We start from the raw sequence: 23,963 nt of genomic DNA, 5'->3' as shown, positions 1-23,963 counted from the left end.
GGTGAGAGGGGAATTTAGCCCCTGTGGCCTATTCACTTCTTGGCTTTTCTGCTGGTACTGCTTCATTCTGCTCTGGCCACCAAATGGCCTTCAGAGGGTGAGTGCTTTTGGTCGCTACCAACTGGGAGCTGAAAAGCTCCATATTCCCTTACCTGTCCTTTGAGCCATTGCTCTACCAGCTTTGATTTGGCTACATCTCATTTTTTTTTCACGTCCTTCCATCTCCCCCCTTGTTTTCTCCTTGCATCCTTTTTTTTTCTCTAGATTTCATCATAAGACCCTTAAGGAATGGGGAAAGTCTAGGTATCTCTTTTTTAGTGCCTTTCTTGCAATGGCAACATTCTCAGAAAGGTGCTGGCTCAGTCTCCCACCCTGCCCTATCTGGGGTCTAGTAAAGACTAGTAAACCTGAACTACCTCAAGAGAAACAAAGAATCGAGCAAAGTGTGGGGAGGAGGAAGGGCATGAGCATCAGATGGATTCCAACCACTGCCGTGTTCCTGAGTGTGGTTAGGCGCTGCAGAAGGCCAATGCAGCTAATTAATTTTAATGCATCCAATAAAGAGTTACACTTTTGGTCTCTTTGCTGACATTTTTCCTGGTTGAGGGAACGGAGGAGAGGCTGCTGCCAAGCTCAGTGCTGCTGCTGCTGCTGCTGCTGCTTATGAATATTCTAGGGGGGAATCTCACTTGCAGTGGTTTGCAGATTCTCCTTGGGATTCACACTCTCAGCAGTTCTGCTGCTATATAGTCCCACATCTCTTATTAATCTCTGTCACTGTGATTGATCTTGGTGCGTGCCCACTCTCTACTACCATCTCACTCTGGCATTTGCAGAGTGTTGGCAGTGCAGCAGCTGGGAAGGAGCTGGTCTGTACTGGCAAGAGAGGATCACAGTGCATAAGCCATATCCCTGAGTCCTGCATATGAAACCCAGTCTCCAGCTGCTCTGTGTCTCTCCACGCATTGGAAGAAGCACTGTTAATAAGGGGATGAAACTGTTTAGGGTGCCCCACGAGGTGCATAACTAGGAGCAGTGGGTGGAGATTTAAACAAAGGGATATTGAGGCTGAGTATTAGGAATGGTGAGAATCCTATTAGACAGTGGGATAGTTTCCGAAAGGAGCCATACAGAGCTCAGATGCCATGGTGATTGGAGCATTAACGATGGACTTGTAGATGCCACATCAATGGAGTCATTAAAATGGAACAGGAAAAAGCACTTGACAATAAAGTGTGATTCCTATATCATCTATTAGTAGGGCCCTACCAAATTCATGGCCATGAAATATGCATCATGGACTGTGAAATCTGGTCTCGCCTCATGAAATTTGGTCTTTTGTGTGCTTTTACCCTATACTATACAGATTTCACAGGTAGTAGGGGGAGGGAGGTCACAAGGTTATTTTAGGGAGGTTTTGGGATTGCCACTCTTACTTCTGTGCTGCCTTCAGGTCTGGGCAGCTGGAAAGTGGCAGCTGTTAGCCAGGCACCTAGCTCTGTAGGCAGCACCCCGTCAGCAGCATCACAGAAGTAGGGTGGCAATAACATCATGCTACCCTTACTACGGTGCTGCTGCTGCCAGCTCTGCCTCCAGAACTGGGTTCCCGGCCAGAGGCCACCACTCTCCAGCTGCCCAGTTCTGAAGGCAGCGCTGTCGTCAGCAGCAGTGCAGAAGTAAAAGTAGCAGTATCGCAACCCTTGCTACAATAACCTTGCAACCACTACACAACTCCTTTATGACTTAGGACCTCTACAATTACAAGACCGTGAAAGTTCAGATTTAAATAGCTGAAATCATGAAATTTACAATTAAAAAAAAATCCGATGACTGTGAAATTCCAGAAAATGGACTGTGAATGTAGGGCCCTATCTATTCGGTCTCTTCATCCCAGACTTCTACCAGGTTAGCTGGTTGGAATTGTTCATCTGAAATTCTTTTAGTAGAAAAATGCCGTTTCAGCAAACATTAAATGTTTCTCAAAGACAACGTGACTTTCAAATATTTTTCACTGGGAAAAAAAGCAAACACATTTCCATTTCAAATGAAATGTGAAGAGTGTGTGTGTGTGTTTGGTTTTCAAATGTAAACTTTTATTTAATCAACATCTGTTTGGTGGAAGAGACAAGTTTTTGAGCTACACAGCTCTTTTTCAGGGTTTTTTTTCCAGACCTGAAGAAGAGCTCGTATAGATAACTTCTCGTCCACCAAGTGAAGTTGGTCCAATAAAAGATACTGCTTCACCCACCTTCTGTGTCTCAGAGCCTGGGGCCAACATGGCTACAACTCTGCAAAAAAAATTTATTTAGAAACTTTAGTTTTTTCTGTGAAATTTCAAACAGAATTCTTTTAATCAAATATTTTTTGCAGCAGTAACATTGGATTTTTTTTGACCAGGTCTTTTGTTTAGTGACCTAGTCAATGACTCCATAACTCATCTTCCAGGCCATCTGGTCACCCTAGGACTTGAACTCCAACAGACGCAGTTCTGTGTTTGAACCCACCTGACCAAATTCTGCTGTGAGGACCACTGGTGTTAAACCAGAGTAATTTGGCTCAAGGTGGTAGAACTATTCAAGATTTGCAATGGATTTACTAACAGCAGAATTTGACATACTATAGAGGGACAGGGTGGGGGGATGAATTGTAATTTTCAAGGAATGCATTCCTCACACTCTCAATTTCTGGTGGTTTCTTTAATTTCATGCATGGTTCCGCTCCAGGAAAAAGCAAAGTAACTGAATGCAGCCATTGACTGTGTGAATCAGAAGTGGAGGCTATTTTGCTTGTATTGAAGACTCTGGTGCTTTATTGTTACAGAATCTGATTATGCAGACATGAGTCATTAATCCTCTGACAAGATTGCCATCCCTCGGAATATGTGTTTTTGCACTCTGCATGGTGTTACTCATGTTTCAAAGTAAACCATTGCCTGTTAGTGATTTTCATAGTAGTATGAAGGAGGCTAGGGGGAGGAGGGAGCTCACTTTTCATTAGCTTAAATAGTATTCCTTTGTGATGAGCACAGTTCATTATGATTGTGCCTGACAGGTCTGAAGTTTGGTTAAGTGTGTATAATTACAGTGATCGCTTTCCTTGTTGGTGGGCAACTGTGGGGGTGGGTGATGGTGAGCAGACAAGCACGTTGTACAAAGGAAAGCATGGCAGTAAATCACACAAGGCTGACGCTTGGTCCAGGAATAAAGCAGCGATCGAGATGCCAAACAGACCATGTCAGAAGTCACTGAGTGGAGTCAATGCCCTTATTTTTAAAAGGGATCTGTTTCTGTTTTAAGAAATAATGAGGTGCAGGAGGATGCATTCAAAGTTGCACTTCTGTTGTTCAGAACATTAACATGACTTCGGGGGGGTGGGGGGTGATGCCGATGAGCTGTCTGCAGCAGTGACTGGAGGAAGAATTCACTCCTGTCACCAGCGCTTGCCTCTGGCATGCCATGTGTCATCTCAGCCACAAAGCATCGACTCCACTGGTGGGAGAAGTAGCTTGTAGCATTCCCACAGTCCCATTGCGAGTGCTGGGGGGAAAACCTGTGATGGGATTAGAGCAGTCATCTCCCACCACCGTGGTGCCAAGCTTGACGAGAGGCCAAGAGCATGTATGAATCTGATGATCTCATCCCTCCAGATGGGCGTCTTCCTATATCGCACATCGCCAACTGGCGCAGCAGGAGCTGCAAGAGGCCAAGACTAACGGGCATTGGCAGAACTGAGTGTTGGAGAAAGTTGTGCACACCGTAAGGAGCATGTGCAGATTTAAAACAAAACTCTTGTTCTGTAGCCCCTATCTTCCAAGGATTGGCTCCAGTGGGATCTCCTGGGTGCTCGGTGGTGTTAGAGGTGTGTTGTCAGAGGCTACCAGTGTGGTGCTCTGCTCTCTCCTTGTTGGTATCACTCGGCTGCGTGTGTGTGTTCCCTCTGTGTGCTGCCCCAGCTCTGCGCAGATAGCTGACATAGCAGACCCGAAGAGAACCCCCAATGACCACAGAGTCTAGTAAGGTATGAAGGCACGTCGGCCAGGTTTATTGCCGTATTGGATACAATAATAGTTCCTTGTAGGTTTCTTAGCCTAATTCAGGGCTTACTATGAATATGTACCCACGGTCAATGGACTCGGCTCAGTCAGTGGCGGGACTTTCCACTGCCCCCCCCGGCCGGACAAAGATATCGCCCCAAGGATGCATTCTTATACACAGGTACAAACAAGTTACACATCACTCCTGACGTATTGAGGTACAACCCCTCTACGTAGCAAGGTACAGCCCCTCTACTTAGTAAGGTGCCGTCTCTCACCTTGTACATGTTGGTTTGAACAAAAGAACTCTATCCATCATATTACCGTTTTGCCCCTGTCATTTGGATGGGTCAGCCTGTTCCTTGTTATCTGTATGGAATGTACAAGTATGTGAATGTTCTGATCTCTAGTGTTCAGTACCTTTTAGGTACCAATCTTTTTGCAGCATCAGCTCTTTCCTTGCCAGCTTCTGTGAGCAGGGCCTGCCTCTGGCTCACAGCTTCACTTTGCTTTATGTTAGCAAAGTCTTGGCCATGATTTTAGTTCAGGCCTCAGGCCTCATACCAGGCCTCTGATACCAAAGTTTACATCTTAAGGTCTCCTCTTACTACACTCGGCACTTCTGAAAATCAGGCAAAGGTGTATAAATATGGATCCAAGAGCCTAGCATCAGGCTCTCACTTTTAAATTTTTTTGGCCAAGGTCCCATAGGAAGCCAGTGGCCAGGAATAGAAGCTAGGAGCCCTAGCTGACCATCTCTCCTTCTCTAGAGGAGGATTAGATTTCCCAGCACAGATCTGAGAAAGTGTTGCAATCTTTAACTGCCTCCCAATTTTGTGACACACTTCCCCCATGTACTCTTCACTAAGAGTCTGGTTCCAGCCCATCCACATAGGTTCTGGCAGCCTGAATTAGAGAGCTTCTGTAAAGCCCTAAGAACCTTCTTCCTGTGGCTGGTGAGTTAAATTCTAATGGAGAGGGTGAGCAGCTGGTTCTTCCTCCATCTCCTTCTTATCCATTCAAGTACATTTCCCCCCCCCCCCCCCCAGCGAGTCTCAGAACCTGGTTCTACAGGCTTGGGCTCATGCTATGGCGCTAAAAATAGCTATGTAGATGCTTGGGCACTGAAACCTGGGAAGGGGAATTGGTTTCAAAGCCCCAGCTCCAGCCTGAATGGGAAGTTCTACATAGCTATTTTCAGGGCAATAGCATGAGCCCTGCGAGCTCAAGTCTATAGACCTGGCCCTGAGCCTCGCTGACGTGAGGTATTTTGCAGTGTAGACGTACCCAGAGAGGCTGGGTGACTTGTACCTATTCATAGAGAGCCTGTGACAGAGCAGGGAATTTAGGTTATAAGAACATAAAACTGGACGGGATCACCTAGGTCATTAAGTCTGGTCACTTGCTGTCAGCTCAGGTCTCTGGAGTCCTAGGCTGGCATCCTAACCAGTGGTCCATCCTTCCCCCTTTGTGCATTAATTTCAGAGGAAACATCTTATGTCAGGAGCTCAAACCTGGCTCAGTTCCCATGTGTCCAAGAGCTTGGTGGGTTTTTTCTCCCTTTTTGAACACCTAATAGAAACCTGACACAAACACTGGCCAGTTTCAGCGAGATTGGTAATCTGGTGCTCCCGATGGGGCAGTTGATGTCAGGAGTAAGGACTGTGCCACTTTGGAAGAACAATGTGTGACGGGGGGCTATGGACTGAAACAGGATGGGGGCAGAAATCTGAAGCTATATGGGCAGCCTTGGAGTGGAACAGCAGAGAGCACTAGAGAGCTGCATGAAGAAGCAGACACAGCGTACACTCTGCTGGTCTCTAGTTGGGGTGATTAATTTGCACATGAATTAAATAATTTACTCACAATTTTATTTTTTTTAAAAGAGCCAATTAATTGCTTAATTTCCCCTTGCCTGGCTCCACTGTTGCTTCAGGTCACAGCAGGGTGGTTGGGTTTAAAGGAAATTTCTGCTCTCCTGGCTATTCCTAGGGAATTAAGGGCCTGTATAGCTGCCAAATCAACATTTTGGCTGTAGCTTTCAATAGTCTCTCACCATTAGCATTGATAATAGATACCTAGGCTAATTAAAACCAAAATTATCAAAGTGTGTTTGAAGTGCCCTTAGGTAATTCAGAGCACCTTTGTCGGATTACAGCTAGGAAAACAAAATTTGATCTTCTGAGTAGTAAAATCAGGCTATAAGGAAGTGGGGGAGAAAGAAATAATGGAAATACATGCAGAAAATTGCTAGGGACAGAGTATTAGCTAGACTGGTTCATTGTAGTGGTCCTTGAAATCCAGTATCCTGCCTGTGGCACTGATCAACAGAGATGGTGTAACTTCAACCCAGTAATCCCCTTTACTGGTTGTGTAGTGCTGTTCATGGTGGGAAGGCATAGAGACTTTTCTGACTCATGTGGAAATAGCTCACACCCTGAAGCATGAGATTTGATTACCCTTATCTTAGCAACTGCAAATATTTATTGGCAGTAAAATTAACCAGCTCTTTTTAAAGCCTCCTCTTGTTATAAATTTACCAGCCTTTAATTTCATGGGGTCACCCCTAGTTCTTTTGTTCCATGACCTCATCAAAAGGAGGGACTGTTTTTATTTCCATTAGAATATTCAGTAGCAAATCTATGCCTCCGATAACAAGCTGGGTTTGAATTTCAAAACTTTGCACTACTGAGCCCCTAAGTTGCATGAGCAGTTGCTATGATTGTGTGCGCAAAAGTGGGCACTAGTGTGCACAAAGGACCAGTTAGATGCCTACCTAGTCATTTGCACATGCAGTTGCCTTGCTTGCGCATGAAGCCATAGTAATGGCATGCGCAAATTAAGCATACACGTGTGCACACAGCTTTGAAAATCAGGCCCTTCAAATCTCACACAGTTGGAGCAACAGCCTTCTGGAAATCAGTTCCCAGTGGATTCCACCAATTAAGGAGGGTCAGGCTCATTCTTGCGTGAGGGGATACTGAGGAAATCCCAGGATGTGATAGGAAGAGGTGCTGGTGTTTCAGTAGGTGGGACTGTCATAGTTCAAGGCAGCTGCATCCATAGTCCCCTCAGACTTGTGCTGAGTGGATTATTTCCAGGCTGCACTGTTCCCTGCCTTCCCCAGCACAGCCAGGTTGCCCAAAGACTCCTGCTAGCTTTCTCTTCAGAGACTGATCAGAGTGATTGTCAATGGCTATAAGGTACCCTGGTGCACTTCCTGTGCAAGCTCAGTTTGTTCCTAAAGTAAAAAGCATGAGAGAGAGAGAGAGAGCCTGTTAAAAACAATAAAAGACCCTACACACACGCTAAGAAGGTTACCAGAATTAACCCTTCTCCCTCGTGGGCTCTGGCAGGAACAGTCCTTCAAATCCTCACCCAAGGGGGGTTCCTTGTGGTCACTCACTTGTCACAGCTTCAGTTCAGAACAAGAGCACGCACCATGTTTTAGTCCATCCTTTATACAGTTTAGGGGTCTTTGAGCTGGAGTTTCCAGGAGCAAGTAATTGACAGACAATAGGTTTTCCTCCCCAGAGCATATCTTTGAAAGGGTGGATTCCAGATGGGTCATTTTCATTCCCCAGGTACTACCTAGGACATCCCTTTCACAGGTATTGCTCCAAAAATTAATTGACTATCCCAAAACTGCATGTCAGTCAGCCTCCTAGAGAAGGTACATGCAAATGCTTCCACAAACCCCATCTAGTTGCATTTTTAATACAATGGACCCCAAAGACACGAAAGGTAATTCCACAATGTTTATCTTAATTCCCTAACACTTGTATAGGATATTGTTGGTCCGTCACATAGATGCCTTTCTGAGTCAGCAGTGAAGGGTGTGGCTGGCCTGCATTGTTTGGGTTTGACGCTAAACCAAGGCCCTGACCACCTGTGTAAAATCCATTCCTCAGTCATGCCTTCCCATCACAGACTGAAGAAACTAAGAAATAAACAAGGTCCAGACCCTGTTGACTCTAGGGAAGAGAAAGCTGAATAAATCTTTGTGTGTGTTCCTTAGGGGCGCCCAGGTGCAAATGTGAAAAGTGCTGCATGAAAACCTAGCTAGACAGGCAATCGTTAAAGAGACTCTGGCATTGACTAGTGGGACTCTTAGCGCTGGTGTTCTGGCCAGATTCCAACATGGGCCTGTCTAAATTCCCTCTCAGTCTCAATTGGGTGTAGTATTCTTCACAGGGACAGCCAGAGGATTCAGGGGGCCTGGGGCAAAGCAATTTCAGGGGCTCCTTCCAAAAAAAAAATTGCAATACTATATGCTTGTGGGGGCCCCTGCGGGGCCCAGGGCAAATTGCCCCACTTGCTCCCACTCATGGGTGGCCCTGGGAAAAATAAACCTTCCGCATCTCAGCACAAACCTAGTTTTGAGAAAACTTCTTTACAAGGTATCACTGGTCCTCAGCATCAGCTAGTGCTAAAAGGCACTAAAGCTCATTAAAAGGGTTGGACAAATATTTTCCATCAAAACTTTTTTTGGATTGAAAACTACAGGTTTTTAAAAAGCATAAAAAAATCACGGACAATGTCTGCTTTCCTTCAAAATTTGTTGTGGTTTTTTTTTAATTGAAAAGCTGAAATTAGTCTGCTAAAACCTGAACATGGTTTGAGGTTTCAGAAGTGTGTGGCCAAATATTTGCTGCTTGCTGTGTTTGATTGTTTAAAGAAACAATAAAAAAAATTCTGCTTAAAACAATCCAAAACTTTTGAACCACCTCAGCTTGTGACCAAACGCCTGAGCCCATCCAGTCAGAGATTTTTCCAGGTTTCTGATACTCTGCTGGCTTCCTTGACTCATATCTGTCTCCATAACTTTGGGTTCATTTAGGTTAGAACATAAGAACAGCCATACTGGGTCAAACCAAAGGTCCATCCAGCCCAGTATCCTGTCTACCGACAATGGCCAATGCCAAGTGCCCCAGAAGAAGTGAACCTAACAGATAATGGTCAAGTGATCTCTCTCCTGCCATCCATCTCCACCCTTTGACAAAAAGGGGCTAGGGACACCATTCCTTACCCATGCTGGCTAATAGTCATTAATGGATTTAACCTCCATGCATTTATCTGTTTCCTAGAGACTGGCTCTATGGGGTCCCTCACAAACTGGAGATGGTTACTGTGGGTTTGTCTTTAGTGTAGCTTATGTACATAGTATCAGAGGGGTAGCCGTGTTAGTTTGGATCTGTAAAAGCAGCAAAGAATCCTGTGGCAACTTATAGACTAACAGACATTTTGGAGCATGAGCTTTCGTGGGTGAATACCCACTTCTTCAGATGCATGTCATTTGAGCTTGTTCCAGAATCTGGGATGAGCCTATGTTGTGAAAACTGAAATGCTCAAAATAGCACATGCATGTGAATGGACACATGGTGCATAAATTAAATTAACCCAGGGGCTCTCAAACTGGGGGTCAGGCCCCCTCAGGGGGTCATGAGGTTATTACTGGGGGTCGCGAGCTGTCAGCCTCCACCTCAAACCCTGCATTTCCTCCAGCATTTATAATAGTGTTAAATATATAAAAAAGTGTTTTCAATTTGTAAGAGGGGGAGGTCGCACTCCGAGGTTTGCTATGTGAAAGGGGTCACCAGGACGAAAGTTTGAGAACCACTGAATTAACCCCTCTGGAGTCTCAGGGAATGTAGGGGAGGGGGGTTTCCCTTCATAGGGTTGGGAAGGATATTGCTCTTCTCATGTGATCCCTCCCCCTGTTGCTAATTTTAAATGAAGCTACCCTCCTCTGACATGAATCTCCCTGTGGCACTGAAATTAAATATAGACTATAATTTGGCATTTGAGATGTGAAAGGGATGGTAGCCCTAATGGAAAAGCTAACAGCTTGGCTCTTCTGCAAGCCTCAAACTGATGAATGAGCTTTAGGGTAGGGAAGGCTGTGCCTCCCAGACAGCCTGGCCCTGCCCCCTATCCGACCCCTACCCACTTCCTGCCCCCCAACTGCCTCCCCCTCCTCAGAATCCCCAACCCATCCTGCTCCTTGTCCCCTCACTGTCCCCCAGAGACACCACCCCCAAACACCACCCCGGGACCCCACCCCTGCTCCCCTGTCCCCTGACTGCCCCAACCCCTATCCATGCTCCCGCTGAGTCCTGACAGACCCCCCAGAATGCCCACAATCCAACCCCCCCATTCCCTGTCCCCTGACCGCCCCCCCAACCTCTGTCCTCTCCCTGTGCCCTGACTGTCTCCAAGACTCCTTGCCCCTTAGCCAACCCGCCTGGCCCCAGTTTCTTACCCCCGGCTCCCCCCTCACCCAGAGCCTCAGCACGTTGCATCCAGGGCAGTCCCTGAACAGTGGCGCAGCCTGACTCCGGCGGGGCCTGAGCTCCTCCCCACTCAGAGCCGCGTGGTGAGGGGGCGGGACTGTGAGTTTCCTCCACTCAGCCCGGAGCTCACAGCCCCACTCCCTTAGCAAACGGCTCTGAGCGGGGCGGAGCTCAGGCCCTGCTGGAACCAGGCTGCAGCTGTTCAGGGACGGCCCTGGATGCGCTGAGGTTCCAGAAGAGGGGCGGAGACGGGGTCGGGTTGGGCTGGGGCAGAAGGCTCAGCCCCGTTCTCTTGGGGGCCCCTGCGGAGCCCAGGGCCTGGGGCAAATTGCCCCACGTGTCCCCCCCCCGGGCAGCTCTGATTCTTCACTCCCTGTTTTAAACTGTTTTGTAGGAATGCTGTGCTCTGTGATACAACTGCCACATTTCACCCTAGAGATGGCTGCCTTTGAGTAGTGGGTGAATTGAACCCCTATGTATAGTTTGCTTATCAATTTGAGTTTATAAAATGCTCAGAATGAAAGATGTGAAGATATAACTGTTACCAAAAGTCAATTAACTTCCTTTTCAGTCAAGGGTTGCCTTGCAAGTCTATGGGGGATGCAAATTGTCCAAGCCTAGGTACCAGTGTGAAGATTTAGCAAGGAAATGCAAATGCAAGCCACAGAGAAGAAGGGCCTTTTGGTTAAGGCACTGGACAGGGTTATAAAAGATCTGAGTTCAGTTTCTGGCCCTGCTACAGACTTCCCGTGTAACTGTGGGCTAGTCCCTTAAGGCATGTCTACATGGGGAAGTTAGTCTGGAATAAGGTAGGGTGTGGATTTAAAGTGCTAGAGCTATCCCAGAATACAAGTGTCCACATAGGGAGTTATTCCAGAATAGCTATGCTGGTCAATTTCTCCTCAGTCTTTTTCTGTGCTTTAGAGCCCCACCTCTCAAATGGGAATAACAAAGCTCTCGGTGGCTTATCTTTTCTGTTTAAATTGTAAGCTCTTGCTATGCGTTTCTATAGGATCTAGCCCAGGGAGGTCTTGATCTTGGTTGAGGTCTTGAGCTGCTATTGCAACAAGGCAAATAATTAACAATAAGCTCCTATGTCTCTGCTCTAACTGCTGGGCTGTGGCGACAGGGGCCAGTCCGAGCCACTGAAGGGGCAATAACAAGAAGATGCTCCAGTCCTTCCAAGTCTATAGCAGAGCCACCGTACACGGGCTTTCTCTAGCTAAGGCCGGTGTCTGGGCACGGGCTTTCTCTAGTTAAGGCTGATGTTTGTTTAAAAAAAAAATTGAGCAAATAAAAAGGCCCAGAAACCATAAGTGTCTTTTAAACTTAATATCCAAAAGGGAAGAGGAAGAAAATTAAAGTTTCTGAGAATCCCTCGCAGCTACCTATCTATTGCTCCTCTGCAAAAATTGTGCAATTGTCTGCCAATACTGTGCAAAGTGTTTTTCCTTGCATTGTGCTCTCTGAGGGGATGGCTTACCAGACTCAATTAAAGCCAGACCTGGAGACCAAATAGCAACTGAGGCTCACAGTCTTCGACTCTGGGGCTTTCTTTGCTAGCAGGAAGCAAGAGCTGCATTTGCAATGCTCTGCAAGGACCTGCAAGCTGCTGACTCTTATGGGATAAGGTTCCTGGGAATGCAGCACATGAAGCAACATGGATTCTGTTGGTGGTTCGGAGCTCAGTCCTGCCAGCAACTGAGCATTCCCCAATTTCCATCTACTGCCTGGACATCTTGCAGGCTTGGACCCTCCTCAGAGGGGGAGATTTAATGAGCTCTAACCTAAAACGTTTATCTTGCCTTGCTCACAAGGGCCTGACATTCTGCACTGTTACGGGCGCCAGGCCTGTGGTGTCCATTGTTCACTGCGGCATAGTGAGGCGAGGTCCATCAGGTGATGGTTCCGGGAAGTGTCCAGAGTGGAAATGGACTGGTGTACCTGGCTGACTGGCTAATTCAAGAAAGTAGCACCTGAGTTAGTGGCCGCCATGTTTAAAAAAGCATTTACCAACTGTTACCGCTCAGTGTGACCGGGGCTCAAAGGCCTCCCTGTTCTGCCACTGACTTCCTGGGTCTCCTTGGAAAATTCACTTGGCCAGGATGTTCAAAGGGGCCTAAGGGAGCTAGGCACTCAAATGCAATCAACATTTAGAGGCTCCTTTGATAATGCCAGTGGTGGGAAACTGAAGCACAGAAGGACTATCTGTAAAACAAGGACTCTAATACTTTCATACCTCCCAGGACTGTTGTGAGGATAAGTGCATACAACCATGGCAGGAGTTCAGAAGTGATGGTGAATGAGGATGGTCCATATGCCTCGACAGATACTATCTGAGAGATCATACCATTATCCTATACTTGGAAATAGCTGCACTTTCTCAGCCATTAGTGTGTGATAACCAGCCACCCGTGAAGCATGTTCATGCACAAACGGATGCGTGCGAACAAAGTAGTAGCTTGCCCAGTTACTTTTTTGCACAAGCCTGTGTATTATGGACGCCAGGGTAGATCATGGCCTATAGTGTCGATAAAGAGTTCAGCATCACAAGCCTGAAAATCACATGTTTTTTTTTCTCGGTTTTGCTTGACATTCTTCCCATATAATTCACAATAGTCAGTTTCATGTGACATTAAACAGGAGCCTGGTGCTTCCTGCATTTGTCATCAGCTCAGTTTACTAGCTTGCCAAGTTACTAAGAATCGCTTTTAAAAGCCCACATGAACAGGCACTTTTGCCTACACGACCCCCTCACTGTCCTTTATGCTGGCAAAGTAGGGGAGGGCTGAATCACCTGCAAGGCCACCTCTCAAAACTTGTATGTAGGAGGTGATCTCAATATCCTCATGACTCAGGGCTGGAGAAACCTTTCTGGATGAGCCTTGAAATGAAGGCAGTGGTTCTTTTTTTATCTCCTTTATTCAGCACTCAACCCTCTTCCTGTTTCTTTCTTGTAAGGTGACGTGAAAAAGCAACTCTTACATAGCTCATTGTACATGAGGGCCCAGCTGGGTATCACATAAGCATGCCAGTCGCTTGGCTGCTGCCCCTGACTTGGGAGGGTGGAGTTTGCCAGGGGAGCTTGGGGAGATGCCCACTTTATAAAAAATAAAAATAAAAAATATATTTGTTTTTGCTCTGATCCAAAATCATTTAGTATTCCGAATGGAGTAGTAAATTTAGAACTAAATCCTGCTCACTTTATGTAACCCGCTGAGTGTGTCTTAGCCTTGGTTTACACTAGGGGGAATCAACCTAAGATACACAACTTCAGCTACGAGAATAGAGTAGCTGAAGTCAACGTATTTAGGTCGACTGACCACGGAGCGTGCACGGTGCTGAGTTGACTGCTGCCGCTCTCCCATGGACTCCGCTTGCACCTCTCGCGGCGCAGGAGTACAGGAGTCGACGGGAGAACGCTCAGGGATTGATTCATCGTGTCTACACTAGACATGATGAATCAATCCCCGACAGCTCAGTCACTACCCGCCGATCCAGCGGGTAGTGTAGACATACCCTTAGTGGCACACCTCTGTGTGCTTGATTCTTATGGGATAGGACTTGTTGCAGTGTCTCCTAGAGAGGTTTAGCTCATGCTGTAGCAGCTAATGCCATTGGCTCTGAAGGTCCCTGGCTCAATCTCTGAGGCATCAGCTAAGATAGTGGCCATTGCAATTACTCCTGCAAGGTGTTCCACTGAAATCAGTTCAGCTACTCTTGGACGAAAGTCCTCCAAGAGCAGATGGCTAGCCCCGAGGCCTGACACGCAGCTTAAGCCCTATCTTAAGGACTTAAGTGGGACCAAGGCCTTATACTGGCTCTCTGCACAGGGCTGAGTGAGAGTGGGCGGATTGATCCTTCCACTGGATCTGAAAAAAACACTTTACAGACTTCAAGTAGAGAACGCTGTGCTAGCAATCAGTTCCAACCCAGCTCCCTTGTGCAAAGCAAGGACTTTAACATATGTTTCTCACTTCCACTACAATGTGACTCTTATCATTATGAATTATTAATGAAGTCGTTATTACTTACTTAATTTACTTTGACCTTTGGAGACCATCTCTGCTAGGGTCTGAGTTTGATTAAATGCAGCAGTCTCTAGAGTGGAATGTGGCAGCTGTTACATGGCAGGAGGGGTTTGGGCTCCAGCCCGGCGCTGCTTACCTAAAGTGGCTCCGGGGTGGCAGCAGTGCACACCGGGGCCAGGGCAGGCTCCCTGCATTCCTGCCCTGGCCCCACGCCATGCCGCTCCACTCCGCTCCGGGAAACGGCCGGAACCACGTCCCTGCATAGCCCCTATGGGGAGGGGGCGGGCACAGGGCTCTGCGTGCTGCCTTTGCCGCGCCTCCAGGTACTTCCCCTGAAGATCCCATTGGCCTCGGTTTCCCATTCCCAGCCAATGGGAGCTGCCGGGGGGGCGGTGCCTGGAGGCAAGGGACATGGTGTTGGCTGCTTCTGAGAGCGGCATGGGGCCTATGGCACCACAGGGGGCAATCTCGTGGGCTGAATCCAAAGCCCTGATGGGCCAGATCCAGGCCGTAGTTTGCCCACCCTTGATCTATGAACTGATAAGGGAACTAGGTCTAGTTCTGGTGCCTCCAGGTCAGGGTTGAGATACATTGAGGCAGACGGACAGATTGTATTGATGCTGCATATTCTCTGGATAGAGGACCATAAACAGTAATCAGGATGGTGTGTTTAGCACTATGGGCTAAGTGGTCAATAATGGTTAGATGTCTAAAAACCAACCTTCCTGCTGACTGTCTGCTGAGAGGATTTATTGCACCAATGAATGGAACAAAACTAACTTTCTGAAACAAATGATGGGGGGGATCCTACAACATACTGCAGGATATGGCTGTATGAAATGGGATTGCAAAGGGCCATGATAACAGAATAGCTTTGAAAGGCCCCCATTTGTCTGTCTGTCAGGTCTGCCTATCTACTGTTGCCACACTGAATCAGTAATGCCATTCCCCGAGCACTTACATGCGTTGTTGTTGTTCCATTTGTCGTGATCCCTATAAGGCAGCAATGTAAACCTTCTGAAACCCGCCGCTATAATAACTCATGCAATAAATCCATGGTGAAAACTGTTTTACGGCCTTTGCGACACAGTGAAATCAAGACCTGAGGGCTCCCTTGCAATGGGAGCAAACAACTTCAGAGCTCACGAGCACTCTGCCCTTTGGTCCGATAGGCTTGTTTGGTTGCAGCAGAGTAACGTGACCATTTGAAGGATAACTTTTCATCCATGTCCTGATATAACTGAAGGCTAGTCATTGTGGTGGGGCCAAGTAGGAGCAACCCCAGGCTTCTTCCTATGTAAAAATGGATAATGAGGGCTTCCTGATCTGCGTGTCAATGTGAAAGGAGCCAACAATGGTTTAAAGGAGCCTGTAAAATAAATTTATATATATTTCTGCCTCCCCCAACATCCTGCCAACACCACCCCAGTGGGTTACATTTGGAAGCCCCTGATGAACTTATGAGTTTCCTTTGGTCAGGTGAGGCCGATCATCTTTATCATTGTCAAGCCAAATCCCAAAGGGACGTCGTCTCCTTGCAGATTGAGTGAGTGACTGATGTCTAGCTGGGGCCTTACGGTGGTCTGGCTGGATGTTTAGCCTATGTCCATCACTGGCAGTCTTATTGTGCCACAGAAGTTTTTGGTGCCCATGTGAACACTGCAGTCAGTGGCATTCCTTGGTAGACACGCTTCATAGTTCCTTCCTCTTTCATCCTAATATGTTCTACCCAGGGCCGGCTCCAGGCACCACCCGAGCAAGCTCGAGCTTGGGGTGGCAGATTCTACGAGGCGGCATTTTGCCCAATACTAGGGCGGCACGGCCACTTCTTTGTTCGCTGCTCCGGTCACCCTGTAGGGGGTGGCAGCGTGGAGGAGGGGATCGCCCTGCAGCAAACTTGGCAGGGCAGCCCGCGTCCTTCCCTCCCTGCCAACCAGAGCAGCGCAGAGCCCTCCTGGCAGGTGGTGCGGCGGTTGGGGCTGCGTGGTGAGTGCCCTGCTGAAGTGCTGGCTGCCCCCCTTCTCTCTCTCTCTCTCTCTCTCTCTCTCCCCCCCCCTGCTCCCTCTCCGTTCTCCTCCCCCCGCCCACTAGACCAGGCACACACTCTGCACAACAGGGAGTCCGCCTGCTCCCTGGCTCCGGATGCCCTGTAGGGTTTTTTGTTTTGTTTTTTTCCCCTGCTTTGCCGGCCGTGCTGTTTTTGTTTTGTTCCCTCCCCTCCCTTTGCCGCTCCAGCCACCGTGTTTGCCCCCACTGCTTTGCCTCCAACCGTGCCGTGTTCCCCCCCTGCCCCCGCTTTGCCACTCCGGCCACCCCCTCCTCCTTTTTTCTTTCTTTCTTTCTTTTTTTTTTTTTGCTTGAGGTGGCAAAAAAAAAACAACAGAGCCGGCTCTGGTTCCACCCAAGAAGGACCTATGCTGATCCTCCAAAAAAAATCCTCCTGCTGGGGACAGGTGCTCAGATGCTAATGTGAAGCTTCATTAGAAATACCTGGATGGATCAGCTTCATGATCTGCCTGAGTTTTAGTTGGCATCCACAGATGCCTCCCTCACTCCTGCCCCAAGAGGAAGGGTTTTTAGCAGCCTTATGCAGTGGTTTCTAGAGACTGAGGTGAGTTGGGTGAAAAGTGGTGGGAAAACAAGTTCAGAAGGAATTTCATTGAAGTCTGTATCAAATTTGATTGAACTGGGTGAAACTCCTGTCCGTGACCTTTCATGTGATTGAGATTTTGTTCACATGGATTTTCGGGGTGAGGGGAAGCTCCTGTTTACACTGAGATCTGTTTTAGTGCTAAAAGAAGTTCTCATGCAGTTATGTGAGACAAATCCTCTCCTTGAGTGGTTAGGACAAAGCTTGTGGCCTCGGAGATGTGGGTTTCATTCCCTGTTCTGCCACAGACTTCCTGTGTGACCCTGGGCAAGTCACATAACCTTTCTCTGCCATAGTTCCCCATCTCTACAATGGGGATAACAGAACTGCCCTGCCTCACAGGGGTATTGTGAGGATAAATACACTAAAGATTGTGAGGTGCTCAGATACGATGGGAATGGGGTCCATGCACATGTAACCCCTTTGGCGTTTAGAGAGCATGACCCCTTTAAATCTCTTTCCTAAGCGGGGAGGAGGAGCAGTGAGAGACAGGAGGGTTTGGCTCTGGAGAACCAGGGAGAAGGGCTGCAGCCTGCAGGCCCTCCCAAAGTGAAGCAGCAGAGAACCCGCCTGAAGCCTGGGAAGGACAGGGTGGCTGATCGGGACACCCCTGGACAGGAGCCAGGAGTAGCACTGTGCCAGGGAGGAATGGCCTGAGAAGGACAGGCCGGATCTGAACCCAGTATCACTGCTGCCCAGAACTGTATGGAGGCTTGTGACTCTGCACTGGGAACAAGGAGGGAGGCTGCTAGCTAGTTAAGTGGGGAGCTGGTCGCTCTGTGTGGCTTTGCAGAGAGCGGCAGAATAGGGCACCAGCCGGGTTTGTTGGGGGAAAGTTCACTGACGCTGAACATGACCAGGAGCACCCAAGACTCACCACTGGCCTGGAACTTTGCTCAGGACTCCTGAACTCTGTGTGCAGACACATTGCTCAGTGTCTGCCCTTCCAGACTGTGCTACCACTGGACCCGTAGGGCCTTGGCTTGGATGCAGCCCTGTTCTACTGCTCCCCCTATATTTGCCCTTGTTGTTTTTCTCTTCTCATCCCTCTGTAAATAAATATCTCCCTTTCTTATAGACTCATAGACTTTAAGGTCAGAAGGGACCATTATGATCATCTAGTCTGACCTCCTGCACAATGCAGGCCGCAGAATCTCACCCACCCACTCCTGTAACAAACCCGTAACCTATGTCTGAGTTATTGAAGTCCTCAAATTGTGGTTTGAAGACCTCAAGCTGCAGAGAACCCTCCAGCAAGTGATCCGTGCCCCATGCTGCAGAGGAAGGTGAAAAATCTCCAGGTCCTCTGCCAATCTGCCCTGGAGGAAAATTCCTTTCCGACCCCAAATATGACGATCAGTTAAACTCTGAGCATGTGAGCCAGATTCAGCCAGCACCCAGGAAAGAATTCTCTGTAGTAACTCAGATCCCAACCCATCTAACATCCCATCACAGACCACTGGGCATACTTACCTGCTGATAATCAAAGATCAATTGCCAAATTTAGGCTATCCCATCATACCATCCCCTCCATAAACTTATCAAGATTAGTCTTAAAGCCAGATATGTCCCCACTACCCCCCTTGGAAGGCTGTTCCAGAACTTCACTCCTCTAATGGTTAGAAACCTTTGTCTAATTTCAAGTCTAAACTTCCTAGTGTCCAGTTTATATCCATTTGTTCTTGTGTCCACATTGGTACTAAGCTTAAATAATTCCTCTCCCTCCCTAATATTTATCCCTCTGATATATTTATAGTGAGCAGCCATATCCCCCCTCAACCTACTTTTGGTTAAGCTAAACAAGCCAACCTCTTTGAGTCTCCTTTCATAAGATAGGTTTTCCATTTCTTGGATAATCCTACTAGCTCTTCTCTGTACCTGTTCCAGTTTGAATTCATCCTTCTTAAACATGGGAGACCAGAACTGCACACAATATTCTAGATGAGGTCTCACCAGTGCCTTATATGACGGTACTAACACCTCCTTATCGTTGCTGTAAATACCTCGCCTGATGCATCCTAAAACTGCATTAGCTTTTTTAACGGCCATATCACATTGGCAGCTCATAGTCATCCTGTGATCAACCATTACTCCAAAGTCCTTCTCCTCTGTTACTTCCAACTGATGTGTCCCCAATATATAACCAAAATTCTTGTTATTAATCCCTAAATGCATGACCTTGCACTTTTCACTATTAAATTTCATCCTATTACTATTACTCCAGTTTACAAGGTCATCCAGATCTTCCTGTATGATATCCCAGACCTCCTCTGTGTTAGCAATACCTCCCAGCTTTGTGTCATCCGCAAACTTTATTAGCACATTCCCGCTTTTTGTGCCAACGTCAGTATCAAAAAACTTAAATAAGATTGGCCCCAAAAGTGATCCCTGAGGAACTCCACTAGTAACCTCCTTCCAGCCTGACAGTTCACCCTTCAGTACGACCTGTTGTAGTCTTCCCTTTAACCAGTTCCTTATCCACCTTTCAATTTTCATATTAATCCCCATCTTTTCCAATTTAACTAATAATTCCCCATGTGGAACTGTATCAAATGCGTTACTGAAATCGAGGTATATTAGATCCACAGTTTCTCCTTTGTGTAAAAAATCTGTTACCTTCTCAAAGAAGGAGATCAGGTTGGTTTGGCACAATCTACCTTTTGTAAAACCGTGTTGTATTTTGTCCCAATTACCATTGACCTCAATGTCCTTAACTACTTTCTCCTTCAAAAATTTTTCCAAGACCTTACATACTACAGATGTCAAACTAACAGGCCTATAGTTACTTGGATCACTTTTTTTCCCTTTCTTAAAAATAGGAACTATGTTAGCAATTCTCCAGTCGTACGGTACAACTCCTGCGTTTACTGATTCATTAAAAATTCTTGCTAATGGGCTTGCTATTTCATGTGCCAGTTCCTTTAATATTCTTGGATGAAGATTATCTGGGCCCTCTGATTTCGTCCCATTAAGCTGTTCGAGTTTGGCTTCTACCTCGGATGTGATAATATCTACCTCCATATCCTCATTCCCATTTGGCATCCTACCATTATCCCTAAGCTCCTCATTAAAGACTGAGGCAAAGTATTTGTTTAGATAGTGGGCCATGCCTAGATTGTCCTTAACCTCCATTCCATCCTCAGTGTTTAGCAGTCTCACTTCTTCTTTCTTTGATTTCTTCTTATTTACATGGCTATAGAAACTTTTACTATGTATTTTAATTCCCTTTGCAAGGTCCAAGGCTTTTAGCCTTTCTCACTTTATTTAACATCTCACTGACTTTTTGCTGACAATCTGTGCAACTCTCCACCTCATCCATATTCTCCACCAGTCTGTGGGCAAAGCTTGTACTAGTTCTTTTTGTGTGCTTTCATTGTTGATTTGGAGTAATTTTTTCAAAATATTCTAGTGAAAAATTAGTATGCTGCATGATATATATCTGGCTTTAACAAGTATTGTACAATTGTAGAAATGGTTCTTGTCTGAGGATTGCGGTAAAATCTAGAGCTCCAAACATACATTTGTGAATAAGTTTGGATGTTGGAATGTGCGAAAGTTAAACTGAAATTTAATTTCTTATCTCCAACTTGGATTTAGAGAGCAGAAAAAAGGCCTAGTAGATGAAGCAGATGATCTATCTATCTTATTTCCACTGTGCTTTTCATGTGTGTGTGTTCACTCTGGGGGAGTTGGAACAGGTGCTCCTGGGGTGGAACCGATTTTTCTTGCTGCATTCCTGCACATGCCTTCTCTTGGCCAGAGCTGCCTGCAGAGCAGACTCCATCTTGGCCGCGAGGGCACTAAAGTTACACACATAACTTAGAGAGAGAGGAATGTATAAGTGACTGTGGTAGGAAGCTGTAGGAGTCCACGCATGGAGCCAGAATATAATGCCCTTGTGGAAAGATAAGGTATAAAATTCCCAGCACATACTGATCTCCCATTCCTAGAGCAAATCTAAGCACAGTGACTTGTCTAGGCCATCTGCTGGTTTATAACATTCTCAGTCATCCAGTCAGGAAATAGGAACACCACCATATGGCCTGAGGAGACCCTGCATGTTGTTCGAATATTCACAACCAGCAGTTCATGAGCAGCACAGAGGCTGAAATTGGGTGGCATGAAACATCCATGAAATAAATTCAAACGACTGCCACAGCTGTGGGGGAAACAGCCATTTCCACAGAGGTGCTTCTCCCGGAGCTGAGCACGCTATGGGTTGGCGGGAGAAATAGCTAATTAGGTCCTCACCCAGAAATGAAGAATATTTGGACCTTCCGGGATGTGGGATGCTAGCTTGCTTCTTCGTGCCAAATGTCTTTTGAACTGGAGTAGGAACTGGTCTGCTGTGGGCCTAACTCAGCGTGCTGATTCATGCTGGCTGAGGATCTGGCCTAATGTCTGATGCGATGCCTATCAGACTGAGGTCTCATTTTCATAAGTGCACGAGATCCCAGTAATGTGACTCACTGATCTCTCTTGAGGACCAGCCTCCGTACGCCTCGTCTGATCGCAGCACACGAGTGGGAAGAGCCAGAGCTCAGCCATCTTCTTTACTTTCTTAGCACTGGCTGGGCCAAAGCTTTTCTACTCTATTGGCATCTGATTAAAGCGAGTGTGACCTATGCAACAGTGACTCCAGGATTGCTGAGTTCTCTCCATGCTGGTTAATGCAGTTAGGGCAAGCGCTGAGGCACATCACTATTAGAATTATGAATGATTTAAAAAGACAGGCACATCATTAACATGTCATTCATCATGGTTGAGTTTGACAGGTGTGTTAACCTCAGTCATGCTGCTGTTTGCTGCAGGGTGGAGGAGGGCTTGGGGACAGAGGCATGTGTTTGGGAAATTGGCGGGCTTCGCTTAGGGAAAACAGGCTTGGAACTGAACAAAGCCAGGAGTAGCACAGGAGAACTTGGCACTGGCGTAACTGTAGGATGAGTGGCACGCATACTGAACCAAGAAGGCAGAGGAAGGGCATCCGGAGAATTTGTGAGCAAGTCTGTTTATTATTATAAATGTTCCTGAAACAGTCTCAGTTTTCAGAGAGTGTCCTGAGATCTACAGAAGCAGAAAGAGGAAGGAAGGAGAAGCAAGGTTGGAGAATGATAAATTAGATACCTCTCTCTCCACCCCACCCTTTACCTCCCTAGAACTACATTTTCTTGTCCACATGCAAACAAACCAGGTTATGACTGTCATAAATGCAGAGCTCCAACCATGGAGTGTTTGGTCTCTGTTTAATTATTAGACATCTGCCTCCGATGTGCAATTTGGCTGTGGGATGGTTCTTATGATAAATACCAAGGTCTGATTTCTAGAGGAGCTGAGCAGCCATCAACATGAGCTTGAAGTCCACAGGAGCTGCATGGCTCAGCATTGCTGAACAATCCAGGCTCTTATTACTCAGTGCGTGCAACATCAATGAGGAGTCCTGCTGAATGGACATAAGATGTGCTATGAATCCACTGTCCCCATCCCCGCCATGAAGATAAAGGCTTTGGAACAAGGTGCCTTTTCATAAGCGCTGCAGAGGCCACCAGTGGGGATGGTCAGCGTTGGGGTTTACCCTAGTCTCATTGTGTCACGTAAATGCTTTTCCTTTCTAGACATCTCTTTATATGGCTCCCAGCACCAGAGTGTCTGAGTACCTCACGCTCCTTAATAGATTTATCTGCAGCAGCGCTGTGAGGCAGGCAAGTGCTATTATCCCCATTGTACAGATGAGGAACTAAGGCACAGAGAGGACGAAAGCCCAGATTTTTGAAGGTATTTAGGTGCCTACAGACACCTAGGCCCAGAGCCTCAAAGGTATTTAGAACATTAGGTGCCTAAATACCTTTGAGGATCTGGGCCCTAGGGGGTTTGGAAAACAGTCTACGTGAGTTAGCTCCAATTGAAATCAGTGGGCATTAGGTTATTTTGAAACAAATCCCACTAGACATCTTGAGGCGCCTGAATACCTTGTGAACATCTGGTCCTGAGCGACTTGCTCAAGATCACAAGTGGCAGAGCTGGGAATTGACCCACCCCTGCTGCCTTACTCACTGGATCTCCTTCCTCTTGTCTGTAGAGTGGGTGAGCAAGGATGTTCTGTCTTCAGAAGAAAAACCTTTTAAGTAGCATCCATCCTGATGACAGTACACTCTTTCTGCCATCGTCCCTAACATTGGAATGGAGCTATTTCATTCCTCCTCTCGTTCCAAAGGGGCCTCTGTCAGGAACCAGCAAGCCCCTTTTCCTTTGAGATATAACATCCTGACCAACCTCCTTGATCAGCCCTGATGGTTTTGCAGAACGTATTCAATATGAGGATCTCTGAAGGCACTTGACAGAATGACTGGAGCACAACAGTTGGGTCCCCTGTGTGCTGTATATAGCCTTTGTAGTAACAGCAGGTACTTCTATAGGGCATGCATCAGAGTGGTGGTAGACTTTATTTAGAGGGAATGATGGACAAGAAATGCTTTGCCTTAGGTACAAAGTTGATGTAATAATCAAGGCCTCATGTATTTATCTATTCCACTGGATCCACAGAATCCCTTGCCACAGAATTGGTGTTCCATAATCCAAGCTTCGTCTCTTTAAAGAAAAACCTTCACCATAAATAAGGGCTAGAATTTAACTTCAGAATGTGACCTGAGAATAAACTGTGTCTGAGAATACAGGCAGCCTGAAATATTAGTTATAAGATGTCTGATCTGCTCCATTTATTTCAATAAGCAGTTAACCCTGAAACCTATAGATTACGATTTAAACATCAACAAGGTTAACTGTTTCACTGCTGATCGTTTTAGCGGAAGTGGCCCTCTAATGTGCTCATGTACCTTCTCAGCTACCCAAAGTTCCAGCTTCTCCCATCAACTTCTACATCAATACAAAAATCTGTAGGATATGGAAACTAGAACATGTGGCTGCAGAGTAAAACAAATGTAATGTGCAATCAAAATAAA

At 46.7% G+C, this 23,963-nt stretch overlaps 1 protein-coding gene across 1 annotated transcript in view; it reads left to right on the top strand.

The window, feature by feature from the left end:
- Nucleotides 1–23,963, top strand: part of SORCS3 (sortilin related VPS10 domain containing receptor 3) — a 503,211-nt gene that overhangs the window by 92,935 nt on the left and 386,313 nt on the right. The gene's annotated exons all lie outside the window — the stretch shown is intronic.

Source organism: Gopherus flavomarginatus, chromosome 6 (assembly GCF_025201925.1).
Source record: "Gopherus flavomarginatus isolate rGopFla2 chromosome 6, rGopFla2.mat.asm, whole genome shotgun sequence".
In the NCBI taxonomy this organism is placed as follows: domain Eukaryota; kingdom Metazoa; phylum Chordata; order Testudines; family Testudinidae; genus Gopherus; species Gopherus flavomarginatus.
The sequence above is the reverse complement of the archived record's forward strand: the minus strand, read 5'-3'. Positions and strand labels throughout refer to the sequence as shown.